Genomic DNA, 9,824 nt, shown 5'->3' on the forward strand with positions numbered 1-9,824 from the left:
TACTTTTCATATGAGGATATTTCCTTTGTCACCGTAAGCTTCATTGCGCTAAGAAGTATCTCATTACAGATTTCAAGAAAAATGTGTTAGCAAACTGAGCACTGACGAGAAAGGTGTAACTCTGTTAGTTGCATTCAAACATCGAAGTGCATTTTCCCAGAAGGCTTCTTTGCAGATTTTATCTAAAGATATTTCCTTTTTACCCATAGCCTTCAATGAGCTCCCAAATATCACTTTACAGAATCCATGACAACCGTGTTAGCAAACTGACGAGGAAGGGAAGGGTTTAACTCTGTGTGATGAAGTCATGCAGAGGAAAGCAATCTCTCAAAAAGCTTCTCTCTAGTTATTATCTGGGGATATTTCCTTTTTCACCATGGGCCCCAATGTGCTCCCAAATATCACATTGCAGATTCCAAGAAAAGAGTGTTAGCAAAATGCTTCCTGAGGTCTAAGCTGTAACTCTGTGAGATGAACTCACAGATCACAAAGAAGTTTCTCAGAAAGCTTCTTTCACGTTTTGAACTGATGATATTTTCTTTATCAGCGTAGGTCTCCATGTTATCCAAAGTGGCCCTTCTAAAATTCCGCAAAGACAGTGTTAATGGACTGCTCCAGGAAACATAAGTGTAACACTGTGAGATGAATTCACACATCACCAAGAAGTTTCAAAGAAAGCTTGTTTCTAGTTTTCATCTCAGGATATTTCCTTTGTCACCCTAAGCTTCATTGCGCCAAGAAGTATCCCACTGCAGATTTCAAGAAAACTGTGTTACGAAACTGATCGCTGAAAAGAAACTTGTAACTCTGTGAGTTGCATTCATACATCGAAGTGTATTTTCCCAGAAGGCTTCTTTCCAGTTTTTATCTGAAGATATTTCCTTTTTCACCATAGCCCTCAATGAGCTCCCAAATATCACTTTGCAGAATCCACGACAACAGTGTTAGCAAACTGTTCCAAGAAGGGAAGGGTGGAACTCTGTGTGATGAACTCACACCTCAGAAAGCAATCTCTCCTAAAGCTTCTCTCTAAGTATTATCTGAGGATATTTCCTTTTTCACAATGGGCCCCAATGGGCTCCCAAATATCACTTTGCAGATTCCATGAAAAGAGTGTAAGCAAACTGCTTCCTGAGGTCTAAGCTGTAACTCTGTGAGATGAATTCACATATCACAAAGGAGTCTCTCATTAAGCTTCCTTCACGTTTTGAACCGATGATATTTCCTTTATCAGCGTAGGCCTCAATGCGATCCAAAGTAGCCCTTCTCATGTTCCTGAAAGACAGTGTTAATGGACTGTTCCAGGAAATATAAGTGTAACTCTGTGAGATGAATTCACACATCACCAAGAAGTTTCTTACAGCTTCTTTTTAGTTTTCATCTGAGGATATTTCTTTTGTCACCGTAAGATTCGTTGCGTTAAGAAACATCCCATTACAGATTTCAAGAAAACTGTTAGCACTGATCACTGAAGAGAAAGGTGTCACTCTGTGAGTAGCATTCATACATCGAAGTGCATTTTAACACACTGCTTCTTTCCAGTTTTTATCTCAAGATATTTCCTTTTTCACCATATTCCACTATGAGCTCCAAAATATCACTTTAGAGAATACACAACTACAGTCTTAGCAAACTGTTCCAAGAAGGGAAGGGTGGAAATCTGTGTGATGAATTCACATCTCAGAAAGCAATCTCCCAGAAAGCTTCTCTCTAGCTATTATCTGAGGATATTTCCTTTTTCACAAAGGGCCCCAATGGGCTCCCAAATATCACTTTGCAGATTCCACGAAAAGAGTGTTAGCAAACTGTTTCCTGAGGTCAAAGCTGTAACCCCTTGAGAAGAATTCACAGATCACAAAGAAGATTCTCAGAAAGCTTCTTTCACGTTCTGCACTGATGATATTTCCTTTATCAGTGTAGGCCTCAATGCGATTCAAATTAGCCCTTCTCAGGTTCCTCAAAGACAGTGTTAATGGACTGTGCCAGGAAACATAAGTGTAACTCTGTGAGATGAATTCACACATCATCAAGAAGTTTCTAAGAAAGCTTCCTTCTAATTTTCATCTAAGGTTATTTCCTTTATCACCATAAACTTCAATGCACTAAGAAGTATCCCATTTGCAGATTTCAAGAAAACTGTGTTAGCAAACCGAACCCTGAAGAGAAACGTGTTAGTCTGTGAGTTGCATTCATACATCGAAGTGCATTTTCCCAGAAGGCATCCTTCCATTTTTTATCTGAAGATATTTCCTTTTTCAGCATAGCTCTCATTGAGCTCCCAAATATCACTTTGCAGAATCCATGACAACAGTGTTAGCAAACTGTTCCAAGAAGGGAAGGGTGGAAGTCTGTGTGATGAAGTCACACCTCAGAAAGCAATCTCTCAGAAAGGTTCTCTCCAGTTGTTATCTGAGCATATTTCCTTTGGCACAATAGGCCCCAAGGGGTTCCCAAATATCACTCTGCAGATTCCACGAAAAGAGTGTTAGCAAACTGGTTCATGAGTACTAATGTGTATCCCTGTGAGATGAATTCACAGATCATAAAGAAGTTTCTCAGAAAACATCTTTCACGTTTTGAACTGAAGACATTTCCTTTATCAGAGTAGGCCTCAAAGGGATCCAAAGTAGCCCTTCTCAGGTTCCTCAAAGAGAGTGTTAATGGACTGTTCCAGGAAACATAAGTGTAACTCTGTGAGATGAATTCACACATCACCAAGAAATTTCTAAGAAAGCTTCCTTCTAGTTTTCATCTGAGAACATTTCCTTTGTCACCGGTAGCTTCATTGTGCTAAGAAGTATCCCATTGTAGATTTCAAGAGAACTGTGTTATCAAACTGATCACTGAAGAGAAACGTGTAACTCTGTGAGTTACATTCATACATCGAAGTGCATTTTTGCAGTAGGCTTCTTTACAGTTTTTATCTGAAGATATTTCCCTTTTCACCATAGCCCTCAATGAGCTCCCAAATATCACTTGGCAGAATCCACGACAACAGTGTTAGAAAACTTTTCTGAGAAGGGAACGGTGGAACTCTGTGTGATGGAGTCACATATCAGAAAGCAATGTCTGAGAAAGCTTCTCTCTAGTTATGATCTGAGGATATTTCCTTTTTTACAATGGGCCCCAAAGGGCTTCCAAATATCACCTTGCAGAGTCCACGAAAAGAGTGTTAGCAAACTGCTTCCTGAGTTCTAAGCTGTAACTCTGTGCGAAGATTTCACAGATCACAAAGAAGATTCTCGGAAAGCTTCTTTCACGTTTTGAACAGATGATATTTCCTTTATCAGTGTAGGCCTCAATGCGATCCAAGTAGCCCTTCTCAGGTTCCTCAAAGACAGTGTTAATGGACTATTCCAGGAAATATAAGTGTAACTCTGTGAGATTAATTCACACATCACCAAGACGTTTCTAGGAAAGTTTCTTTCTGGTTTTCATCCGAGGATATTTCCTTTGTCACCATACGCTTCATTGAGCTAAGAGCTATCCCATTGCAGATTTCAAGAACACTGTGTTAGCAAACTGATCATTGAAGAGAAACGTGTAACTCTCTGAGTTGCATTCATGCATCGAAGTGCATTTTCCCAGAAGGCTTCTTTCCTGTTTTTATTTAGATATTTCCTTTTTCAGCAGAGCCTTCAAAGAGCTCCCAAATATCACTTTGCAGAATCCACGACAACAGTGTTAGCAATCTGTTCCAAGAAGTGAAGGGTGGAACTCTGTGTGATGAAGTCACACACCAGAAAGCAATCTCTCAGAAAGCTTCTCTCTAGTTATTATCTGAGGATATTTCCTTTGTCACAGTGGGCCCCAAAGGGCTCCCAAATGTCACTTTGCAGATTCCACGAAAAAAGTGTTAGCAAACTGCTTCCTGAGGTCTAAGCTGTAACTCTGTGAGATGAATTCACAGATTCCAAAGAAGTTACTCAGAAAGCTTCTTTCACGTTTTGAACTGATGATATTTCCTTCATCAGTGTAGTCCTCAATGTGATCCAAATTAGCCCTTCTCAGGTTCCTCAAAGACAGTGTTAATGGACTGTTCCAGGAAACATAAGTGTAACTCTGTGAGATGAATTCACACATCACCAAGACGTTTCAAAGAAAGCTTCTTTCTAGTTTTCATCTGAGGATATTTCCTTTGTCACCGTAAGCTCTATTGCGCTAAGAAGTATGCCATTGCAGATTTCAAGATAACTCTGTTTGCCAAATGATCCCTGAGAGAAAGGTGTAACTCTGTGAGTTGCATACATACATCGAAGTGCATTTTCCCAGAAGGCTTCTTTCCAGTTTTTATGGGAAGATAATTCCTTTTCCACCATAGCCCTCAATGAGCTCCCAAATATCACTTTACAGAATCCACTACAACTGTGTTAGCAAACTGTTCCATGAAGGGATGGGTGGAACTCTGTGTGATGAAGTCACACATCAGAAAGCAATCTCTGAGAAAGCTTCTCTCTAGTTATTATCTGAGGATATTTCCGTTTTCACAATGGGCCACAATGGGCTCCCAAATATCACTGTGCAGATTCCACTAAAAGAGTTTTAGCAAACTGCTTCATGAGGACCAAGTTGTAATTCTGTGAGATGAATTCACAGATCACAAAGAAGTTTCTCAGAAAGCCTCTTTCACCTTTTGAACTGATGATATTCCTTTATCAGCGTGGGCCACAAGGAGATCCAAAGTAGCCCTTCTCATATACCTCAAAGACCGTGCTAATGTACTGTTCCAGGAAACATAAGTGTAACTCGGTGAAATGAATTCACACATCACCAAGAATTTTTACGAACGCTTCTCTCCAGTGTTCATCTGAGGATATTTCCTTTGTCACCGTAAGCTTCATTGAGTTAAGAAATATCCCATTGCAGATTTCAAGAAAATTATGTTAGGAAACGGATCACTGAAGAGAAACGTGTAACTCTGTGAGTTACATTCATACATCGAAGTGCGTTTTCCAAGAAGGCTTCTTTCCAGGTTTATCTGAAGGTATTTTCTTTTTCACCATGGCCCTCAATTAGCTCCCAAATATCACTTGGCAAAATCCACGACAACAGTGTAAGCAAACTTACAAGAAGGGAAGGGTGGAACTCTGTGTGATGAAGTCACACATCAGAAAGCAATCTCTCATAAAGCTTCTCTCTAGTTAACATCTGAGGACATTTCCTTTTTCACTATGGGCCCCAATTGGCTCCTAAATATCACTGTGCAGATTCCACGAAAAGAGTGTTAACAAACTGCTTCATGAGGACAAAGATGTACCTCTGTGAGATGAATTCACAGATCACAAAGAAGTTTCTCAGAAAGATTCTTTCACATTTTGAACTGATGATATTTCCTTTATCAGCATAGGCTTCAATGCGATCCAAAGTAGCCCTTCTCAGTTTCCTCAAAGACAGTGTAAATGGACTGTTTCAAGAACCATAAGTGTAACTGTGTGAGATGAATTCACACAGCACCAAGAAGTTTCTAAGCAAGCTTCTTTCTACTTTTCATCTGAGGATATTTCCTTTCACACCGTAAGCTTCATTGCACTAAGAAGTATCCCATTGCAGATTTCAAGAAAACTGTATTAGCAAACTGATCACTGAATAGAAAGGTTTAACTCTGTTAGTTGCATTCATACACCGAAGTGCATTTTCCAGAAGGCTTCTTTACAGTTTTTATCTGAAGATATTTCCTTTTCCACCATAGCCCTCAATGAGCTCCCAAATATCACTTTGTAGAATCCAGGACAACTGTGTTAGCAAACGGTTCCGTGAAGGTAATATTGGAACTCTGTGTGATGAAGTCACACCTCAGAAAGCAATCTCTCAGAAAGTTTCTCTCTAGGTATTATCTGAGGATATATCCTTTTACACCATGGGCCCCAATGCGCTCCCAAATATCACCTTGCAGATTCCAAGAAAAGAGTGTAGGTAAACTGCTTCATGAAAACTGCACTGTAACTCTGTGAGATGAATTCATAGATCACAAAGAAGTTTCTCAGACACCTTCTCGCACTTCTTTAACTGATGATATTTCCTTTATCAGTGTAGGCCTCACTGTGATCCAAAGTAGCACTTCTCAGGTTCCTCAAAGACAGTGTTAATGGACTGTCCCAGGAAACATAAGTGTAACTGTGTGAGATGAATTCACACATCACGAAGAAGTTTCTAAGAAAGCTTCTTTCTCGTTTTCATCTGAGGATATTTCCTTTGTCACCATAAGCTTCATTGTGCTAAGAAGTATCCCATTGCAGATTTCAAGAAAACTGTGTTAGCAAACTGACCACTGAAGAGAAAGGTGTAACTCTGTGAGTTGCATTCATACATCGAAGTGCATTTTCCCAGAAGGCTTCTTTCCTATTTTTATCTGAAGATATTTCCTTTTTCACCATAGCCCTCAATGAGCTCCCAAATTATCACTTTTCAGAATCCACGACAACAGTGTTAGCAAACGGTTCCAAGAAGTGAAGGGTGGAACTCTGTGTGATGAAGTCACGACCCAGAAAGCAATCTCTCAGAGAGCTTCTCTCTACTGATTATCTGTGGATATTTCCTTTTTCACTATGGGTCCCAACGGGCTCCAAATATCACTTTGCAGATTCCACGAAAAGAGTGTTAGTAAACTGCTTCATGAGGGCTAAGTTGTAACTCTGTGAGATGAATTCACAGACCACAAAGAAGTTTCTCAGAAAACTTCTTTCACGTTTTGAACTAATGATATTTCCTTTATCAGCGTAGACCTCAATGCGATCCAAAGCAACCCTTCTCAGGTTCTTCAAAGACAGTCTTAATGGCCTGTTCCTGGAAACGTAAGTGTAACTCTATGAGATGAATTCACACATCACCAAGAAATTTCTAAGGAAGCTTCTTTCTAGTTTTCATCTGAGGATATTTCTTATGTCACCGTAAGCTTCACTGCGCTAAGATGTATCCCATTGCAGATTTCAAGAAAACTGTCTTAGCAAACTGTTCACTGAAAAGAAAGGTGTCAATCTGTGAGTTGCATTCATATATCGAAGTGCATTTTCCCAGAAGCCTTCTTTCCAGTTTTTATCTGAGGATATTTCCTTTTTCGCCATAGCCCTCAATGAGCTCCCAAATATCACTTGGCAGAATTCACGACAACTGTGTTAAAAAACTGTTCCAAGAAGGGAAGGGTGGAACTCTGTGTGATGAAGTGACATCTCAGAAAGCAATCTCTCAGAAAGCTTCTCTCTCGTTATCTGAGCATATTTCCTTTTTCACAATGGGTCCCAATTGGCTCCCAAATATCACTTTGCAGATTTCACGAAGAGAGTCTTAGCAAACTGCTTCATGAGGACTAAGCTGTAACTCTGTGAGATGAATTTACAGATCACAAAGAAGTTTCTCAGAAAGATTCTTTCACGTTTTGGACTGATGATATTTCCTTTATCAGTGTAGGCCTCAATGCAATCCAAAGTAGCCCTTCTCAGGTTCCTCAAAGACACTGTTAATGGACTGTTCCAGGAAACGTAAGTGTAACTCTGTGAGATGAATTCACACATCACCAAGAAGTTTCTGTGAAAGCTTCTTTCTAGTTTTCATCTGATGATACTTCCTTTGTCACCATAAGCTTCATTGCGCTAAGAGGTATCCCAACGCAGATTTCAAGAAAACTGTTAGGAAACTGATGACTGAAGAGAAACGTGTAACTCTGTGAGTTGCATTCATACATCGAAGTGCATTATCCCAGAAGGCTGCTTTCCAGTTTTTATCTGAAGATATTTCCTTTTTCACCATAGCCCTCAATGAGCTCCCAAATATCACTTTGCAGAATCCACGACAACAGTTTTAGCAAACTGTTCCAAGAAGGGAAAGGTGGAACTCTGTGTGATTAGTCACACATCAGAAAGCCATCTCTCAGAAAGCTTCTCTCTATTTATTATCTGAGGATATTTCCTTTTTCACCATGGGACCCAAAGGACTGCCAAATATCACTTGGCAGAATCCACGAAAAGAGTGTTAGCAAACCACTTCATGAGGACAAAATTGTAACGTTCTGAATTGAATTCACAGATTACAAAGAAGTTTCTCAGAAAGCTTCTTTCAAGTTTTGAACTGGTGTTATTTCCTTTACCAGCGTAGGCCTCAATGTGATCCAAACAAGCCCTTTTCGGGTTCCTCAAAGACAGTGTTAATGGACTGTTGCAGGAAACATCAATGCAACTCTGTGAGATGAATTCACACATCACCAAGACGTTTCTACGAAAGCTTCTTTCTAGTTTTCATCTGAGGATATTTCCTTTGTCATTTTATGATTCCTTTCGCTAAGAAGTACCCCATTTCAGATTTCAAGAAACCTGTGTTATGGAACTGATCACTGAAGAGAAACATGTAACTGTGGTACTTGCATTCATACATCGAAGTGCATTTTCCCAAAAGGCTTCTTTCCAGTTTTATCTGAAGATATTTCCTTTTTCACCATAGACCTCAATGAGCTCCCAAATATCACTTTGCAGAATGCACGATAACAGTGTTAGCAAACTGTTCCAAGAAGCTAAGGGTGGAACTCTGTGTGATGATGTCACACATCAGAAAGCAATCTCTCAGAAAGCTTCACTCTTGTTATTATCTGAGGATATTTCCTTTTTCACAATGGGCCCCAATTGGCTCCCTAATATCACTTTGCAGATTCCACGAAAAGAGTGTTAGCAAACTACTTCATGAGGACTAAGTTGTAACTCTGTGTGATGAATTCGCAGATCACAAAGAAGTTTCTCAGAAAGTTTCTTTAACGTTTTGAACTGATGATATTTCCTTTATCAGCATAGGCCTCAATGCGATCCAACGTAGCCCTTCTCAGGTTCCTCAAAGACAGTGTTAATGGACTGTTCCCGGAAAAATAAGTGTAACTGTGTGTGATGAATTCACACAGCACCAAGAAGTTTCTAAGCAAGCTTCTTTCTAGTTTTCATCTGAGGATATTTCCTTTCTCACCGTAAGCTGCATTGCGCTAAGAAGTATCCCATTGCAGATTTCAAGAAAACTATGTTAGCAAACTGATCACTGAAGAGAAAGATGTAACTCTGTTAGTTGCATTCATACATCGAAGTGCATTTGCCCAGAAGGCTTCTTTACAGTTTTCATCTGAAGATATTTCCTTTTCCACCATAGCCCTCAATGAGCTCCCAAGTTTCACTTTGTAGAAACCACGACAACTGTGTTAGCAAACTGTTCCAAAAAGGGAAGGGTGGAACTCTGTGTGATTAAATTACACCTCTGAAAGCAGTATCTCAGAAAGCTTCTCTCTAATTATTATCTGAGGATATTTCCTTTTTCACAATGGGCCCCAATGGGCTCCCATATATCACTTTGCAGATTCCACGAAAAGAGCCGTAGCAATCTGCATCATGAGGACTAAGTTGTAACTGGGTGAGATGAATTCACAGATCTCAAAGAAGGTTCTCAGAAAGCTTCTCTCACTTTCTGAACTTATTATATTTCCTGTATCAGCGTAGAACTCAATGCGATTCAAAATAGCCCTTTTCAGGTTCCTCAAAGTCAGTGGTAATGGACTGTTCCAGGAAACATAAGTGTAACTCTGGGAGATGAATTCACACATCACCAAACCTTTTCTAAGAAAGCTTCTTTCTAGTTTTCATCTGAGGATATTTCCTTTGTTACCGTAAGCTTCATTGCGCTAAGATATATCCCATTGAAGATTTTAAGAAAACTGTGTTAGCAAACTGATCACTGAGGAGAAAGGTGTAACCCTTTGAGATGCATTCACAGATCACAAAGAAGTTTCTTTGAAATCTTCTTTTACGTTTTGAACTGATGATATTTCCTTCATCACCAGAGGCCTCAATGCGATCCAAAGT

This window comes from Rhinopithecus roxellana, chromosome 16 (genome assembly GCF_007565055.1).
Source record: "Rhinopithecus roxellana isolate Shanxi Qingling chromosome 16, ASM756505v1, whole genome shotgun sequence".
In the NCBI taxonomy this organism is placed as follows: domain Eukaryota; kingdom Metazoa; phylum Chordata; class Mammalia; order Primates; family Cercopithecidae; genus Rhinopithecus; species Rhinopithecus roxellana.